Below are 18,426 nucleotides of genomic sequence, written 5' to 3'. Positions count from 1 at the left end.
CTCTGTTTCCCATGGGTTAGGGCATGGGGGTTTTTTTGGTCTCAGGAAATACTTGCTTAGTTCATGGGGTTTAAATCAAATCAGGATCAAAGTGGTTTACCGATTTATTATCAACGCACAATAAACAAGGATTCAGCGAAATACACAGTTGGGATTCATCTGCATTTCTTATCAAGGCTCTTGGTAATCCCCTGGCTACTCTTTAATCCGGCTGAAGGTCATCTTCAGCTTTATCGGTTTGGGGCAAACATCCCATCAGCTCGTGTACTCCACTGGCAGGCGCTGCCACGCTCCCCTTCCTCCCACACCGCCCGGGGCTGCAGAGCAGAGGGAGTGGCTGTGCGGGTCCTGCACAACCCTCTTCTCAAACACGCTCCCCAGCTGCCTCTGCTGCCTCTCCGTGAGGATTTTGTGAAGCTGCTTGGTAGCCATGCTCAGGCTGGGCCTTGCAGACCGGACAGGAGAGGGAATGCCCCGACTGCGGACCCCAACGGGGCTGAAGCATTGACTTGTTCATTGCTTTGAAGAAAAGATATTGCATGAGTGTCCAGGAGGAGAAATTTCACTGTCACATAATTAACCTGCAGCCCAGGGTTGGTTTTAAAGGCCAGAAACAATGCCGAAAATAGGAGTTGGACATAAAAGGCTTGATAGGACCGAGCTTAGGACACCGCTGTCCCAGAGGGACCTGCCTCGTCCCCTGTCCCCCCAGAGCTCCCAAGAGCAGTATTTCTTCTGTGCTATGTCCTCACTGGTCACCGCCTGGCCTTGACCCCAACCTCACAGACAGTACCAGGGCTGGATAAGACCTCTAAGTCATGCTGCACCCCTAAGGCTGGAGACCTGGTTTATTATTAGGTTATTAAGTGCTTTCAGGTGTTAGGAGAGAAACAGGCTGGTTTCTCAGGTGCTGGGAATCAATCAGCCCAAGGCTCTGGTTTAAAACAGTTCAGCTGGGACAAGAAAGGTTTAAATGCTGGGTTCTCAACTGAGATGCTCCTTAGGAGGTCCGGAGGCACCCACCAGGTAGGGGAGATGCTCCTTAGGAGGTCCGGAGGCACCCACCAGGTAGGGGAGATGCTCTTCTTGGCAGATGGGAAAAGGCAGCTCGCTGCGGAACAGGGAAGTGGGTTTTGTTCTGCTGTTGTCACATTCCTTTGCTGTGCTGGAAAAACAGACTGAAAGCTGTGGCCTCTTACCTCAGTGGCTGTGATGTCTCTTGTCCTCTGCCCTCCTGAGCCCTGCAGTCCCGAGGCAGGGGGTTCAGAAGCTGCTCATAGGCCCCCACCAGATATTTCCGTGCCTGGGTTCGGCCGGTGTTCTCAGCTGTGTGCTCCCGGGGCTGGGTCCGACCTGTGACCCACTGCTGGGCAGGCTTGGCTTGTCTCTTGGGTCTCTTTTTTTTTGGCATGCTGCTTTTATTCTGTGTTGTATTTGACTGCAAGCTACTCTTTAAAACAGATCTTGATAGATTCAGGCCCTTTACCCAGGGAGATGCTATTATTACCAGTGTAGAGCAGTGACTGTCAGGAAAAGGGGGTGTCATGTTGATTAGAAAAGGGGAATCTAAAAGTGCTAAAAGCCTGGAATTTCTTGCTGTATTTTTCCAGCTGATCTCTGTGAGTCCCCAGATCCTGAGAGGCACAGAAGGGTGCGATTGGTGTGTGCCACGCAAGCAAACCAGGGGAAATGCTTATATAGTACCCTTCATCAATCTATTTGGCTCTACTAACTACTTCATTAAGACTCACAAGCAGTGGGGTTCGGGTACCAGCACTCCTGTGGGTATGTTTCTAGAGCCCTGAGGGAAATTGGGTTGTCTAGCAGTCTGTTCCTATTTGGGTATCAACATCTTGGTCCGCCTGCTTTACTCTGTGCCGGTCTGCTTAAAACCCCGTGCACTGCGAGTAGGGTGAATGCGCGCTGGAGAACCTCTCGGGAGGACCGTGAAGTGAGATGCATTGCTGTCATTTACCACGCCGTGATGAAATGATCATTGCCTCGCCTGTCCAAATCAATCAGGTTAACAGCCTGCGAAATGCACTTTCCAAAAGCGATTACTGCCCCGTCGGCTGCTGCAGCCGTGCCCTCGTGCTTCAAAAGCAAGCTCGCGTTTGTGAGCACTTTATTTTTGTTTGTGTTTTACTAAGTAGCTAGCATGTTTTTTCAGACTTTTTTTTTTAATTAAGTTTTGGTCTACTAATTGCAGGCTGATCCTCCAGCTGAGTGAAGTGCTTTTTGCTTAGCTGTAAGTGTGTATCCAGGTGGTCTGACTTCAGTATCCGATTTACAGATGTGCTGGTTTTATTTCTCCTTTAACTTTTACTAATACTGATAACCCAGTTGTTCTCACTGTAGCTTCTTTAGGTGTCAATCAACCTTTGGGCTGGCATCAAATCTGTCTTCAGCTGACCACAGTGGGATTTAATACTGTGCTGAATCGTGTTTCTTGTCCTACCTCCTTCAGAATCCAAGCAAATGGTCAGAGCACAAGTGCCAGATCCCCAGTTTGTCTTAGGTTGTCTAAACCAGTGAACTTTCATTAATGAGCCCAGAACCTTGTCTAAAGACCTGATAAAGATCCAGATACCCTCTGATTTAGTCCTGCTTTTAGGGCCTGAAACTGCTGCTTGTACCGTATTTGAAATATAAGAGTAAGATGTGTTGTTAGGTGCTAGGAGCCACTGAGACACGAGGTTATATGGTAGCTCTGTCTGACGGAATATATAGTTGTCACCGTATGTTGTACAGCGCTGGACCGCTGTCACCCCTATAACTCTTGGTATTACTCCAGGCCATTAATATTACAAATAATGTTTGGCCCGTAAGAGCAATATATTCAGCGAGTGATGAAATACACTCTCCTCTTTTGCTTTCTCTTTGATTAGTAAATTAACTAGATTCCCCCCACCAGCCCCGCCCCAGTACGACAGGCCCAAGATGAAAGGACTAAGATGTTGTGAGGTCTGGTTCCTAAAAAAGATGAGACTTGCTTCTAAAGTTTCCTTTATCTTTTCCAAGCCTTTTTCCTCTTTACTCAGAGGGCGATTAGTCAGATTTTGTTCAAAAAGGTTTGTTAGTCATGAAGTTCTTGAATTGACATGGGCTTGAAATGCACCCGACCATCGGTGCTGAACTTTGTCCAAAGAGATGAGGACCAAGCTTCTCAGCTCTGAAGAACAAAAAGGTGGAAAGCAATAGGAATTGCAGAACTTCAATACAGGGACCTTCTCACACTTGGTTCTGCTTTCCTCTTTCTTTTAACTCTAACTCATGTTTAAGGGATTTGCTTTAAGTCAACACAAAGCGATATAAATAAATTAAGAGAATTCTGCTCGGTCTTTTAGTTTTGGTTCCTACCTTCAGTTTGTGGTGCTGCTTTATTGCCTACCCATCACGAGATGTCCTGCATGTCGGGAGCAATGGCCGAGAGCTGCGAGGGCACCCTGCGACGGGGGGCTGGAAACGTGCTCACCGCAGACGTGAAACACAACGGCCTTGCTGCGAGTGCAGGCTAGCTAGCTTGGGATCTCAAATGCAGATGTGCAATGCACAGCTGTCTCCTAAAGTCACCTGTATTGCAAAACCCAGGGAGGACCCTCATTTTGGTCACCGGGAGAATGGGAACTTGGCAGCTCTGGCTTTCTCAGGATATTCCTGCAGTACAACAGGGTGATTCACCTGAAGCCAGAGGTGCTCTTCAAGGCAGTAAGTCCATCCCTGGATACGCTCTGAAAAGAATATGTAAAACATTGATTGAAACAGCAATACTTAAAGAATAAAGGCTGTGTTGCATCCCACGAAAAATATGGATTATAGAAGATAATATTTCTTACCTTAGAAACTATAGAGGTCTATTCAGTGGAAAGGACCTCAGCATCTTTGGGTAATTGTAATCAGAAGCAGTAATGAAATGAATGGGATACTTGCAGTACCAAATTAATTCACAAAATGCCTTGTGTGACTTATTAGCAGTGTACAGCCACCTCGAGGGTTTGCACTACCCACTCAAGAGAAATGTGTAATGTTTTCCAGTGGGTGAAATCAACCTCATGTTGAGCAACAAGAGGATGGGAATTTTAAAAGCCCTTTAAAGCATCTTTTTAGGCAAGTCTGGAGATTCAAGCAGCCCACCAGCCCTGTGCATGTGAGTGAAACTTGTTCAGAGTAAATTGTCTGACTCATTGAAGTGACAAACGCCGATGTGATCACCTGCTGTGAGCCCGAAGCAATCCCGGGGAGAGTGAAGTTTCAAACCTGCTCGGAGGTGACCAAGCCAGTTCCCTGGCTCAGGGGATGGTTGGTGTTGGGGTCACCCAGGAGAAGCTTGAGGCTGACACCGGGACGGGGTTCACGGGTTTTCTTGGGCAGCCTCAAGCTTCTGTTTTGGCTGTCGGTTTGTCATCTGGGCTGCCCCCCACCTCCCTCCTGGGGAAATCCCCTTTCCTGCCCCATCTCGTGCCAAGCCATCCCTGCAGGTGGCCAATGTCACGCTAAGCGGGTTTTATAGCAGAGGATGCAATACGGTTTCTGTAACCAACTGCCATAACCAAAGGGTTCACATACCCCATAAAATGCTCTGCGGTGTTTTTTTTCTTGGGTGGGTTTATCCTTTTTCCAGGCCTGGCACAGCATGTTGTCCTCGAAAGCACACCTTTTACAGCCCGGCAAGGCTTTACTCCCGATGGAGTTTGACCAGTTTCCTCAAACAGAAAATTATTTGTAAAAACTTGATGATGGTGAGAGATTAGCACAGGACTATTCGGAGGCTTTTAAGCTCCTTGAATCCACCAACCGTTCATGGCTCGGTGCCACGGCTCGCTGCCCACACGAGCACGCCTTGCCAGTTGTGCAAGAGCTTCGTAAGGCTCACGGGTTGCATCTGCCTGGGTTAGCAGAGCTGCTGAGCGGGGACATGTGACTTCTTCAGCCAGCGCGTGGGCTGGAAAGCTGCTCGGGGAGGGCATCTCGGCCCCTGGGGCCGTTCCCACCAGGGCTTGAGGAACCTCCCCATGTTGTCACTCTCAGCAGGCACGAGTGCTGGCAGCCTGATGCGATGGAGGCAAAGTGTAGGAACACATTGCAACGTGGCTAAAAAAAAACCCAAAGCAACAAAACCCCCAAACCCCAACTAATAAAAAACCCCTAAAGTTATTGAAACTTTTTTACTAATTCTTGAAGAAGTATCAGAGTTCATGTGTATTCATGCAGCTGTGCTGTAGACTCTCTTTTTGTTTGTTTTCTGATGCTTAACAGATAAATAGTCACATCTTGCTAATATTGCCATTATAATGAGTAACCTGCACTGTTCTTCTGCACTGAGCCTGCGTCATGTTCTATGAACGTGCACACGCACAAACATCTCCTGCAACATTTTCTGTTGGGATCTCACCAGCTAAAAAGCATGACAGAGCTCGGTAGGATCTCAAGAGGTCTCAATGCAGGATAATTTAATAATTAAACCCACTCTCTACATCTCAGTCCTGTACCTTCCTTCTCACGACAACAAGCTGTTATGACTCGGGTGAGTTTTATAGGTCCCAAAGGACAAAAGGAAATTTCCTGCATTTTATTGCATGTTCTGATTACAGCCAAGTTAGAAACGTTGAGAAATCTTTACCTTTCCCTAGCAATGCAAATGCGGCCAAACAGAAAATCCAGCCCACGCCCTGACCCCAGACGACCTGCGCAGTAATGAGTCATCTCAGAAGCTGAAGGATCTTTTGAAGGCAAGCCAAGGTTTGTTGGAGCTGAGTTAGTTCTTGATGGCTGCATAGCTGGAAATAGCTTACCTTCTTTTATAGAATGATATTGCTAATTATAGGGGTGGCATCCCTTTATAGCCCAGGGTTATCCATTCCCCCAGCTGGGGACTTCCCAGCACCCTCAAAGGTGCCTGCCAAGTCCTTGTGGGTTTATGGGCTGTGGTTGGCCTGGGCAAGCAGGAGGCGTTCGGGTGAGCACAGGCAGCACTGCCTCCAGCAGCTCCACGAAGGGACGGGTTTCCATGGATGGGTCGATGCAGGTGGCTTTTAGGGTAGCGATGTCTGTGGAATGGGGGGGACCCTCTGTTTGAAGAGTAGCAAAACGCATACTGAAATGAAAAGAAAACCTTTCCGTTAAATCGCGTGCCCCAAAGGAGTCGGAGATGCTGCTTATTTCCCTCTTCAGTCAGGCGGGAATGTACAAATCGAGCAGCAGCAGAGATATGGGCAAATATTGGATATTGTAATCAAATGGACAAACTGGGCTTTTTTGTGAAGATGTGTGGTTTTCAGTGTGTTCATTTTAGAAATAATACAGAACTTAACAAATGATGACCTGACTGTGCTTTATAGACGCACAGGAAATAGGAGCATCACCGGGAGGGTGCTGAGTGCAGACTGACACGTCTGGGATGCAGCCCCTTGCCACCCCGCTTTGTCCCCCTGTCTCCCTGCACCGGCCCAAGTGGTGTTTCTCAGGAGTGCCAGATGTTCATAAATTCATCCTCCTTTTCACTAGTTTATCAACCAGCAGATGTTGCTTATTCTGCCAAAAGCCCAAAGTCATTAGCAAAACCTTAATTTCTTTCTAGCTTCCTCAGCTGTGCTGACCTGTGCTTACCACAGTGGTACCCTGCAGAAACCCTCTGCAATGGAGTGTTTTCCAGGATATGTGTGTGCGTGTACACACACACATAATATATAATTTTTATATATATATATTTTAAAAATTCAGCGGTTTTTAGTAGCTCAGAAATGTGCTGTAGTTGAAAGTTTATGGATGAAAGAGGCTGTTCAAGTCTTTTTACACCAAACGAACCTTGCGGTGAAGCTCTGTTAAAGAAGATGGAAGTTTGATGGAGCGCCTGCCCGCAAATTGATAACGATCTCCTTAGTGCGCAAACAGTAAATTTATTTTCTCCTAGAGGAATAGGTGGCAGTGTACAAGCAGAACTGTTCCAGGCCAGCAGCAGCAGTGGTGGGGTTAAGGGGAGAGACTGGCTGGAGGTTTAAATGGAGACACGAGGCTTTACTTCTGCACATGCAGAGTTTGCTGCTGTCCTGCCACTGCCGCTCCTGTCCCCACCTGAAGCCTTGTACATGTGTGTGACACCGCGTGACAACGTGCACAGCCCCTCTCTCCTGACCCAAGGGGGGTCTGGACCCTGCACAACAGTTCACCTCCTCCCAGGGCTTACGATAAACTCTCTGCGTGTCTTATAAATGCACCAGTGCTTGCTGGTCCCTGTCCCTACAGCTTTGATTGCATTTTATTTCTTTACTCATTTTGCACTTTCCTGGCTGACTGGACAGTCGCCTCTCTTTGCTGGCAGCGAGCAGGCGATTGGTACGCTGCAGAAAAGAAAAGTTAACTTGCCATAATACGGGGAAAAAGAAAGAGTGTCCCCCAAAGCAGCTCTGGTGGGAGGTCACCCCCGGTGGGAGATCCCACAGTGATGGTGAGGTCCATCCCTCTGAGAAACTTGTTTTCCTCTCATTGACTTTAATTACAAAGAATAACATCTCGGTCGGGCACAAGGCAGCATCAGCGTGTGCTGCTGGGCGGGCGAGGGAGGAGGTCACTTACTGCTCCTTTTCTCAAAGCTTGGACCCCAGGTTTCATACAATGCTCCTTCTGCGTTTTGGGAACACGATATGTTCATACCAGTGCTAGAGAACATCGTGAGAAAAATACCAAATACCCTGTAATAATGTATTCTAAATATAATAATAATAGCTCAAGGAAAGGAGTCTTTTCTGCTCCCTGCCCCTGTAAGATGAGTGGGAGGTGCCACGGTGGGATCGGAGAGGCACGGTGGAGTTGGAAAAAATACAGTGTGCCTTTATGGGAAAGAATTACACCATAAAGCACGAGGGAAAGCCCTGCCCTGCCCTGCTCCTCTCCCAGGCTGGCCGGGCTGCGGATGCCGCCTGCCGGGCTGCACGAGTCCCTGGGGGTGGGGTCCCTAGGGAGCAAGTAATTCAGGATAAAAAGTGAGGAATTTCAACTGAGAATGGAACTTTTCCCTTTGGAAATGTCACATCTGTAGCTCAGGGACGTGCAGCTTCGCTGTCCCCATCTCGTTTTACCTCCAGCCCTGCCGCAGGCAGGGGCCGTGCAGCCAAGAGGTTACGATGCCAGGGAAGAGCAGACACTTTTATTTGCAAATACAGTTTGCAGCCAGACAGGGGTGTAAGCGCTTCCCCGGAGCCCGCTGCGCAGGTCCTGCCTCCGGAGGGGGGAGCATCAGTCCGTGTCGGCTCCCCTCTGGTATCGGGTACAATTTAGGTACCTGCATGATGCATTTTAACGAGGGAGCTGTGTACCAGCAGCGTTTGCATTTGGAAGCAGGGATTTGAATATCCCCAATCTGCCCTATTGGTGTTATTGGAGCCACATGTTACTGTCACGGGCTGATCAGATTATTTTGCAAGTAAGGGAGAGCACTGAGGTTGTGCCTCAGAGGTCGCTCTGAGCTGCAGCAGGCTGATGCCGAGGTAGTCATGGTACTGGCGGGGTCAGGGAGAGTCAGACCCCCCTGGGGCTGGAGAGCCAATTCTCATTAAATTCAGTGGGAGTCTTCCTCAAGGGAGGCTGGATCAGGTCAGGAGAAAGCAATAGCGCTGGGGAAGATAGTATTTTTCATTCCCACCAAGTGGGTGCTTGCAGCACTGACCTCTCTTTGCGCTCTGAGTACCTCCAGCGGCTGCCGTCGGAGCAGGCAGCATCCCAAACCGACCTCTGTACGCAGGACTGATGTGTGTTGGCTTGTTGTTGGATAATCTTGCATTTTAAAGGGAAGGTCACCCCAAACCGAAGGCAGGCTGAGGGGTGAGGGCTGCCCGGTGAGGCGAGGGTCCCTCCGCCACTCACCAGACATGCAGTGCCCATCTGTGCCCGACCACGTTTCCTGCGCAGGGAACAACAGCCCCTCGTCTGATTTTCAGCTCGTTAGTCACAAATCCCTCATTTCACGCTGGAACATCTCTGTCCCCTGAATCTGTCACTGTCCCTTGTAGCCATAATAGAGCAGTCGCTGGGAGCGCGGCTTCACAAAAGACATAATTGGGCAAAAAAACAGGCTGGCTTTTAGCAGGGAACACTGTGATGCTTTCATTTATTTGGGCTTGACTACCGAGGGCCTCGTTTAAGTTTACCATCTGGTTTTCTTTTCTTCCCTTCTCTATTTTTCACCACTTCTCCCTGCCCTCAGCTCTGTCCCCTACCTAAGCCCGCTCTTCTCCATCCCCTGCATGTGGTGTGCATGTCCACCACTTGCTTCATCTGATCCTTTGGGAAATGCCCCCCAGCACTAATTTTGCCTCCTCTGTTCCTGCCTCCATCGCCTTTTGCTCTTCCCTGAGGATGACTGAGCTGCCTGGCGGGGGCCGAGCTGGTGGCAGCATCGCTCGGCATAATCTGAGCAGCTCGAGAAGCGAAGAGCCGCTCGTTAGGATGTAGCGGTGGAAACCACCCAGCGAGGAGCCTCCGGCTGTAAAGTGCCTGATACGCCTCAGGGCTGCGGGAGGGCCGATATTAATAGCACCCGCTCATCATTTTTAGCCGAGGCTTATATAGAAAGCGCATCCGTAATTCACGTGCTCCAGCTCTGGGATCCTTTGCAGGTCTCGGTGGCTGCAGCGGGAGCTGGCAAACGGGCTTTAGCCCACAGCACCTCAAAAAGGACACAACCCTCTTCTGAAACCCTTTTCTGAAAGGGCTTTCAGGCCCCAGACATTCCCCCGGGGCCAACCGCGCAGCCTCGCGCTCCCAGATCCTCCCCGAGCGCCTGCCATCCCTCCCCGGCAGCGGGGAGATGCCATTTCACGATGGCGGTTTTACCTCTGCTTTACTTCCCGCTTAAAGCGTGGCACTGCGCTGTAAAGCAAAAAGAGAAGTGAGATGGGCAACGGAAGGCAGAAGGGTGTGAAGCAGCGCGCCGTCGCTCAGCGGCTGCAGAGGCAGGGTGGCCCAGGAGGCCGGGCAGAGCCCCGGTGCGGAGCTGAGAGGCTGCGGGACCCCCCCAAGGGAAAGAAGAGCCTCTCCCGGGGTGTCGGGGGGACCAGCCTTGCTCCCCTCCTTCCCTGGCCTCGGGGAGATGGGTGCGATGCACCCAGCTGCAGCGAGGGGATGTCTGCGGCCAGGGAGCACCCCAATTTCCAAACCCTGGGCGATGCCCGGGGGTGTGCTCGCCCCGAGGGAAGCTGGGGAGACCTGGTGGACACCAAAGCGTTCAACGCCAACCAGCACGGGGCAAAAGGCTGGCACAAACCCCCCTTCCCCGGGGACAGCACTCTAGAGAAAGGCTGGGAAAGCAGAGGAGGGGGGGAAGCTCGGCAAATGCTAACTACACATCCCTCCCTGAGGGAAGGCGTGGGTGGGCACTGATCATCCCAGGGTCAGGTACTGCCGGTAAAAACTGAGGATCAGCAGAGTATCAGCTGAAGAGACTTCGCTGAAGACCTTGCTGGTGCATTAATCCAGTCTGTGGCTGGTACCCTGGGTCTGCTGCGGTAGTTGCGACCTCTCAGGAACCAGATTTAGGTTTGCATCCAGAGTCTGTCTGCAGAGCAGAATTCAGAAAACCCAAATGAGAGGGGAGGGAGAGAAACCGCGCTCCGAAACTAATGCAAGAAAGGTCAGTTCGCTCCGGAGCCGGCTCAACCTCTTCAGCTCACCCGGTGCACGAGAAACGTGGATTTTTGTGGGTTGTGACTGTTGACTGCTTCACTGGCAGCATCGCTAGGAGGGCTTACCCGCGTGCGTCTATCGGAGACTCGCATGAGTCTCCTGCATTTCAAGGGCTCCCGGGGGGCGAAACAAATGCCCCAAACCCCAGTTTTACTCTTTCTCTTCTCAGTAGCCGTTCCAGCCTGCGGCAGGAAGGATGAGTCAGCGGCAGCAACCTGCTGGTTTGCCATAGCACAGAAATGCGATAAAAATCTTGATGCAGACGCTGACCCTATGAGCAGAGATCATTGACATGCCACAATTAAAACGGATGCTAAAATTAGCTTGTCTCTTCAGTAGGCAGGTTGGAAGTTTGGGATTTTGATTCACTTTGGATCAAAGAGAAAATGTTGCAATAGTAAATTTCTTCCCAGAAATACTTTATTTTCTAGAATATTATTGTTATCATTATTAGGTCTGTTGGGTATTTTTACTGTTGTTACTCAGAAAAGAAATCAAGCCTCTGCGGCTGAGGGAGTTTGTAAAAAGAGATAGAGCCTGGCTCTCCAGGTACCAATTAATTGGACCACTTCAATTCGAAACCTTTCAGCTCAAGCCCATTGTAGAAAATTTGTAGACATGGCCTATTTTTCCTGAGGGTGGGTTTGCTGCAGGGAAAACCCAATTTTCTGCCTGCCAAAAGTGACCTTACAAGATTTTATTCTTTACTGACGCATCAGTTTCTTGGGCAGAATTTTTCTTTGTGGCTTTTCTCTCCCTGGATTATAAAGGCACTGAAATATTTTGGATTTAAACTTTAGTTGCCACCTAATGTCCCTGTGCGCCCGGGCAGTGCTGTCGAGAGGACGTGGTTGAGTGATGAGGCGGTGATTTAGCAGTAAGGAGGTCCTGGTCCTGGTCCCCGCTCAGTCCTAAACTGGCTCAATGGAGATGTGGTGCCACTGCACCGAGGTGATGGGATGCGTTCCTGGGTCCAGGAGACGCTTAGGGCCAAACCTCAATAATCTTGTCTATATTCCTCCTTCTTTCAGGCTGACTATCCATGCAAAGAGAAAATCCAACTGGATGGAAATGTAGCTACAAGCTTGGGAGCAGTGCTCGCAGTGTTGTTCTGTCCGGGGGTGGATGAGCCATCGCAAACCAGGGACCACAGGAAAGGTGATAGGAAGAAATCATGATAATGTGGTGTTTCCCTTCCTTTTGCAGCTGCTTTTGAATTATTTTCAGGTATTTAAAGTGTTGTTTGGACAAAACGATGTTCAGAGCAGGGGCTGTATACAAGTCTGAGTCCTTTCACCATCCCACAGATTTGTTTCTGCTGAAATGTTTTCAACAGGAGAACAATAAATACCAACAACAGTGGGTTTCCCAATGCAAATACTCAGCGAACACTGAGTTTCAAACACCACATATAAAATCACTGAGGTCTTGAGGTTTTTCCCACCACGAGTATGGGAAACGAACCAGAGCTGGGCACAGCACCCACCGCTTGCAAGGGATGGGAGGCCCTAACTCCGGGCACGACCACGCAAGATTTATCCAAATGCGATGATGTTGCCTCGGCGTGATGAGGGTCCTGCTGTCAAGGAGACAGAGGTATCCCTCCAGTGATGAACTGGTACGAGTTTTCTTTGCTGACCGTCTTTTCTCATGTGCAGCGATTAGTTTCCACTGGACACTGTCAGCTTTCTGCCTTTGTTCAGCTTCAAAGCGTTTGAAAAAAAGCGAAGGTGGGTGATGAACGCCCAGCTCGGACAGCGCGCTCCCCGGAGCAGGGTCCTGGGGGACCCCGGGACAAATCTTTGTGCTGTCTTCATTAAAAATACAGAAATACCTTTGGGAGAAAGGTCTGCCCACCGGTGTATGGGGGGGGCTTCACCCTTGCTTAAAATAAAGCTTGTCAGTATCTTGCTTCGTGCCTCCAGCCCAAACCGGAGAGGAAAACTTGTCTCGGAGGTCGGGGCTGGGAAGCGGGAGATGCCCCGGGTGTGTTCACCGGGTCTGGCTCAGGTGCTGGCCCTTTGCTGTCGCAGCCTTTCTCCACGCACAGCCCGTGGAGGGGCATGAATCCCCGCAGCGGCAGCAGCTGGGGGTGCCTGGGGCTCTCAAACCCTTTGCGCAGGCACTGCGCTCCCGCAAGCGTGCCGGGAGCGCATCCCGGGCCGGTGCAGGCAGCCCCGGCGGGGAGCCGCGGCTGGGAGCAGTACGGGGTACGGTTGCTGCCGCTTTTGTGGCGGCTCCTCCTTCAGTGACCTCGCTTTTCCGTGCCCCGCTGGTGGGCTGCAATAAGACAGACAGCCCGTATCTGCTGCGCAGCTGGTGGGGAGAACAGGAAAACCCACGGCAGGTGGGAGACGATGTCTCCCATCCTCCTTACGGGAAGAGCCCATTTTGGAGGAGCGGAGCTGACTTTTCCTGTGACTTTTCCTTTCTCACCTGCGGGCTGTCCTGGCCCCCGCCGCGCTGGTGGGGCCGGAGGGCGCCTGCCTTCCCTGGGCTGACCCGGCGGGCAGCGCAGCTCCCCGGGCCCCCGCCGAGCAGGGCGCTGGGTGCCGGCTGGAGGGGGGATGCTCTGCGCCCTTGGAGCTGTTACGAGGTTCAGGTGCTGTGCTGAAGACATCTAGTGCCAAAACAGCTTGTGACCTCCCCTGATCTGCGCCTAGGAGATCAGGTTGGCTGGCAAGTCTTTTTTTTTTATATATATATTTATATGATTGCAATTTCTTCTTGACTCGATGGCTCTGGCAGCGGCCGCGGGGCAGAGCTCGGCGATGGGAAGGTTCGTGGCAGCGGTGCGGGCTCTGCTTCGGGTTGCCCAGGCGGGTCCTGCGGCCGGGGCATGGTGCCAGCTCCGGGCCACGGCCCCGGCCGGGGGGGAAGAGCTTCTGCTCTGCTCTCAGTAAGAATAACTTAATTTGCTCCCAGAAAAATGCAAGGGATATTATGGCTTGAACGCTGCAGTGGCAGACTTGAAGGAAATCCAGTTTTAATATTTAGAAGTGATCAGTTTGAAATGCCAGCAATTTGATTTTTAAAGATTAAAGCTCACGGTAAAGCAGGGAATTCACAATGGGATCAATGTTGTCATCTTGCTCTTTAATTTGCAACACAGGTTATGATTTCACTGGGACAATGTATAAATAATAGCACTTTCTGCATTAAGATAGACCAACTCAGACCCTCTCCTTAAAACCATCAGCACTTACTCCTTTTTCTTGGTGGAAGGTTTGCCTGTGGGCCAGACATCCCTAACAAGAGTGTGTGTGTTACAACATCACAATACAATTTCTTTTTTTTGAGCAAAATGTCAGTGGAGGGCTGTATTGGGATATACAGACCTGAGGATTTATGACTCCTCTAATATACTTTAGACCCCTGTTAAACACAGCGGATTGGTTTCCATATGACTTCATTTAATGGCTAGATAAAATTCAGATTACAGTGTGCTACTTGGTAATAAAAATTCATGAGACAGTATTTTGTGCAGACAGGATACAGTAAAATCAAAACGATTTCCCCAGTGCTGTGGTGGATGTAATAACTCGAAATCCTCTTCAGCCTGTACCCCTGCGAGCTTGGCCTTTCCTTGTCGGTGAAATGAATTCAGAAATTGGTATTTCCTCTTTTTTTTAAAAGAGAAACTCAGAATATTTAATTTGCTTCTAGTTTTCATCATTTATTTTCTCAAGTTATTGTTTTCTGTACTCGCTCCCAGCTCTGTGCAAAGCCGTGGGAGATCTGGTGCTGGAAGGCATTGCAAGAAAAGGTTTATTTTCTTTATTTTGAGGATAATGGCTTAGTTTTATGAGCGGTGAGAGAACTGGGGTGCAGGGGAGGGTGCTGGGTGGGTGTCTGGGACAGGGGCCGGGGGTGTCTGTGCAAGGGGCGTATGTGGAGAGGCCCGAAAGAGAAGATGGGAGGTTTCTGCCAGAAAATGGCTTTGCTGGAGCAGCCCCGTCGGCGGAGCCCCGTGCCCGGAGGAGCGGAGCTCGCTGCCGGAGCAGCACCCGCGTACTGCGGGGAGGAGCTCGGGGGGGCTGGTGAGCTCAGGCTCATCAACTTTCTTCTGCGTAAATACCTAACGAAGGTCTCGCTTCCGTCATTTAGTGACAGAAGGTGCTTTTTTAGAAAAGGCGAGCACCCCCCAGGCGAGAGACGGGGTTTTACTGGCCACAGTGGGCAGCCACATCAAGACGTGGGGTGCGTTCCCGGGGAGCACGCGCCGTGCCAAGGCGCCTGAACTCCGCTTGCTGCCTGCAACTGCAATTTCTGTTTTACTGAGCTATCCTGAAGCAGCTGATACTTATCCGCACGGTATCTGGGTGCCTGGACCAAGGCCCACCCCAGGCGGGGGGGCCGGGGGCTCGGGTACGCCTCCCCGCGAGCTGCGCGCTCGTGCTGTGGCGGGAGCCCACGCAGAGACGGGCGCTCGGTGCAGTGCAGCTTTGGACCCGCAGGGAAGGAGAGCGGGACGAATCCTGCCGCGCCTGGGAAAGGTCTAAAGCATTGACATAGCATAACATAAAAAAAATTAAACGACGTCCTTGAACTAGCGGAGAGAGAGGGTGCTCTGACGCATTGTACAGCGTGGTAGAAGACTACTTTAAAAGCTCCTTAAATAATAGTAACTCTTATTTATTTTGATATTCTTCCCAGACTAAAAGGCAAAAGATATGTTGGGGAAAAAAATTGCAGTGAAGCCACTCAAATCGTGCACAACTTTTTGGGAGGTGACAGTAGTTACGGGGGAAGCTGCAGGCAACACGCACAGGGATCCTCCGAAACCCCTGGGGTGGGGGGGTGGCCGGGGGCTCACCACCGCCCCTGCCCAGCTGCGGGTGCATCCTCTGGGAATTACAATATTCCGACCCATCAGTTCCCGGGGCCCCCTTGGCAATAACTAGCCATCTGAGCCAGTTCCCTCCAGGGCAGGTTTCCACCCTCGGCATCGGCCGTGCCCTGGGGCAGGGAGTTAATTAGCGATGTTTCTCCCGGGTGCCAGCTGGAGGACGGGAGCAGTTTCGGGCAGTGCCCGGGGCACAGTCCGGCGGGTGCAAGCCCGGCCACCCTCCTCCGCTGCACCCTGTTCGCTGCCAACCGGCCCGGCCAGCCGTGGGTGCTGCAGGGTCCGGCTGCCGTCCGACCGAGCGCTCGGGAGACACAGGGCGGTGTAATCCCTCTGCCCTTTAAAAGTCAGCTTGCTGGAAGAAAAACATGAAACGCAGAGGAAGCGATGTAGTTAGGATCATCAAACTTCTGTGGCTGGGATGCTTTTGTTTTCAATAGATTACTAAAGCACTTTTTGGTAGGAAAACAAAAGGAATTGAGCGTTGAGGAATTTTCACATGAAATTAATGCGCGGGGGTTTTAGTTTTTTCCTGTTTGCACACGAAGCCAGCAGACTGCTGTAGCATAATCAAGTTTTTCTTGGCACAGCCAGACTGTTACAAAAGAGAAGCCAGAGCTGGTGTGAGTAGCGTACCCTGTGGGTACGGGGTGATGATAAAGGGGTGCGTGTGTCTGAGGGTTCGGGGTGCCTGAAGGTTTTCTTCTATTGCATTTACCAGCGTGATGCTGCCGGGGCTCCTTGATGCCGCCATCCCCTCCAGCAGTGCCCCGGGCTGCTGCCTGCCTCCCTTCCAGAGGCAGAAATCCATCATTCCTTCTTCCTGCCTCCTCAGGAATTGTTTTGGAGAATCACATTATCTGGTTTAGCACATCTAAACACGTCTGCGTTTAGATTCATCCTCCTGCTTTGCGGAGGAGGCTCTCTGAAAGGCAGGTTGTTTTTCTTTTGGCTCTACCTATTTATTTCCACCTTGTGCTCCGCAGCACGGATCTATCCCGGCACTCCTGATGTGCTGCCGGTGAGCTGTAACCTCCTGGCAGGGCTCTGGAAGCTGGTGAGGTCCCGGCTGGTGCCCTCACATGGGGAAAAACTTCACAAAACGCCGTCCCTGCTGGCGGAGGGGCTTAAAAAAGGAGAAGGGCGGAACGCCAGGCCGTGGGGGGGCATTCGTTTCAGACGTTGAAAAGGGGGCTCTGCGTGCTGCGCCGTCGTCAGCGGCGTCTTGGTTTGGGTGCTCTTGTTGCACAACCAAAGGCAGTCCCCCCGTGCGCTAGCAGAAGATGCTACGAAGAGTGACACGCAGTACCGTGACGTTATCCCCTTGATTTAATCTAGTCTAAAAGAAATTATTTCCTGTATGCTTCAGTTCTGCACGTGCTCCTCTCCCATCTCGCTCTTTCTCAGCCTTTCTTACAGACAAGCCCCTTGCTTTAAAGTGACTTTTTTTCTTAGCTGTTCATTAAAACACGTAACCGCTTCTGTTCTGGGCATGGGGGCTGCCGAGAAGTCCAGCTCCAGTTTCACCAGCAACATCAGTCATGTTCTTCCATTCATTCATCTTGCATTAATTATTATAATTAATATAATATATTAATTACGCAGTGACCAAGCGCTGTTTCACTCTGTTGCCTATTTTCCCCCTTACTGTGAACAGAAACAAGGTGCAGCGCCTGTCAGGAGCATGCACGTGTCCCCAGAGACAGGAACGAAATGCAGATAAGCCACAACGTAAACCCCAGACAAGGCGCTGCCATGCGGAGAGCTAGAGGTGACCAAGCAGCAGAAAACACGCTGTGTTTAGCTGTGCGTGTGGGATGCTTTTTGCATTCGGCCCGTCCTGGACACGCTGTTAATTAGTTAATTCTGCCTGGAAATCTTTCTGATGAATTTCTTGCTAAAGGCCCAGCTGAAGGGGACGATGGCGGTCAGGAGAGGACGGATGCAGAAGCATGGTGTCTCGGTGACCAGGGTGGGCTAAGAGCAGGAGCATGACACACGTGGCAGGAAGAAGCTGTTCTGTAAGAAATTTTTTTTTTTTAATCAGATCAGCCGATATAGTTGCAAACCCCAGACGGCGCTGGGACATGCGTGCCCTGCCAGCAGGTCTTCTCCGCTCCGCTGACAACGCGAGCGGTCCCAACATGGGCGGTGGCACCCGCGCGGCACCCTCGGGGCAGGGGGTGCTCCCGGCAGCGCGGTGCCACGCTGTCCTCCTCCGGGGCTGGCAGGAGTTACAATAAATAAATAAGTAGATAAATAAATAAATTGTGAGGTCGAAATGCTTTCAAGAGCGAGATGTGAAGAGCTTAAACGAGCACGTTAGAAATGAGGTGTTGCTACTGTTTATTTGTGGCAGCGAGGTTGGGTAAGCCTCTGGGAAACTCTCAAGATTATTACGGCCTTTAAACGAAGCTGTCCTAGAGCTTCCCTTTAACCCGACTCAGGCTTGTACGCAGCGAAGGGCTGCCGGGATGAAAAAGCTGTTCAATGCGAGCAATCAGGTGAATAAATCTAGTGATTTTTTTTCTAGCTTTTGGATCTGTAAGTCTGTAAATTATTTGCTTTGAGCAACGGGGCTCAGATATAAACCTTGGTTCCTATTTCCTTTACACTGAACTCTTTCCTTACACTTAACACTAAAACAGGGTCAGAAAGGAGAGGAAAGGGACCCTGGGCGCATCGCCCATCAGGCGGTTGGTCTGTGCAGCACTCAGCAAGGACTAGTTTAGAGCTCTGGATGAGGTTCTGTGGTTTTTGCAAGAGAAAAAAAAATCGCAGGGAGTTAATTGTTTGTCTGAGTGTAGAAAAAATTAATATTTCAATGGTTATTTCAGTGGTGCAGAATGGCAGCATGTTTGTACTCAGACGCTGCAGTTTCTTCTCTCAAGGAACAGCTGCTA

The sequence above is a fragment of the Calonectris borealis genome, chromosome W, assembly GCF_964195595.1.
Source record: "Calonectris borealis chromosome W, bCalBor7.hap1.2, whole genome shotgun sequence".
In the NCBI taxonomy this organism is placed as follows: domain Eukaryota; kingdom Metazoa; phylum Chordata; class Aves; order Procellariiformes; family Procellariidae; genus Calonectris; species Calonectris borealis.
The sequence above is the reverse complement of the archived record's forward strand: the minus strand, read 5'-3'. Positions refer to the sequence as shown.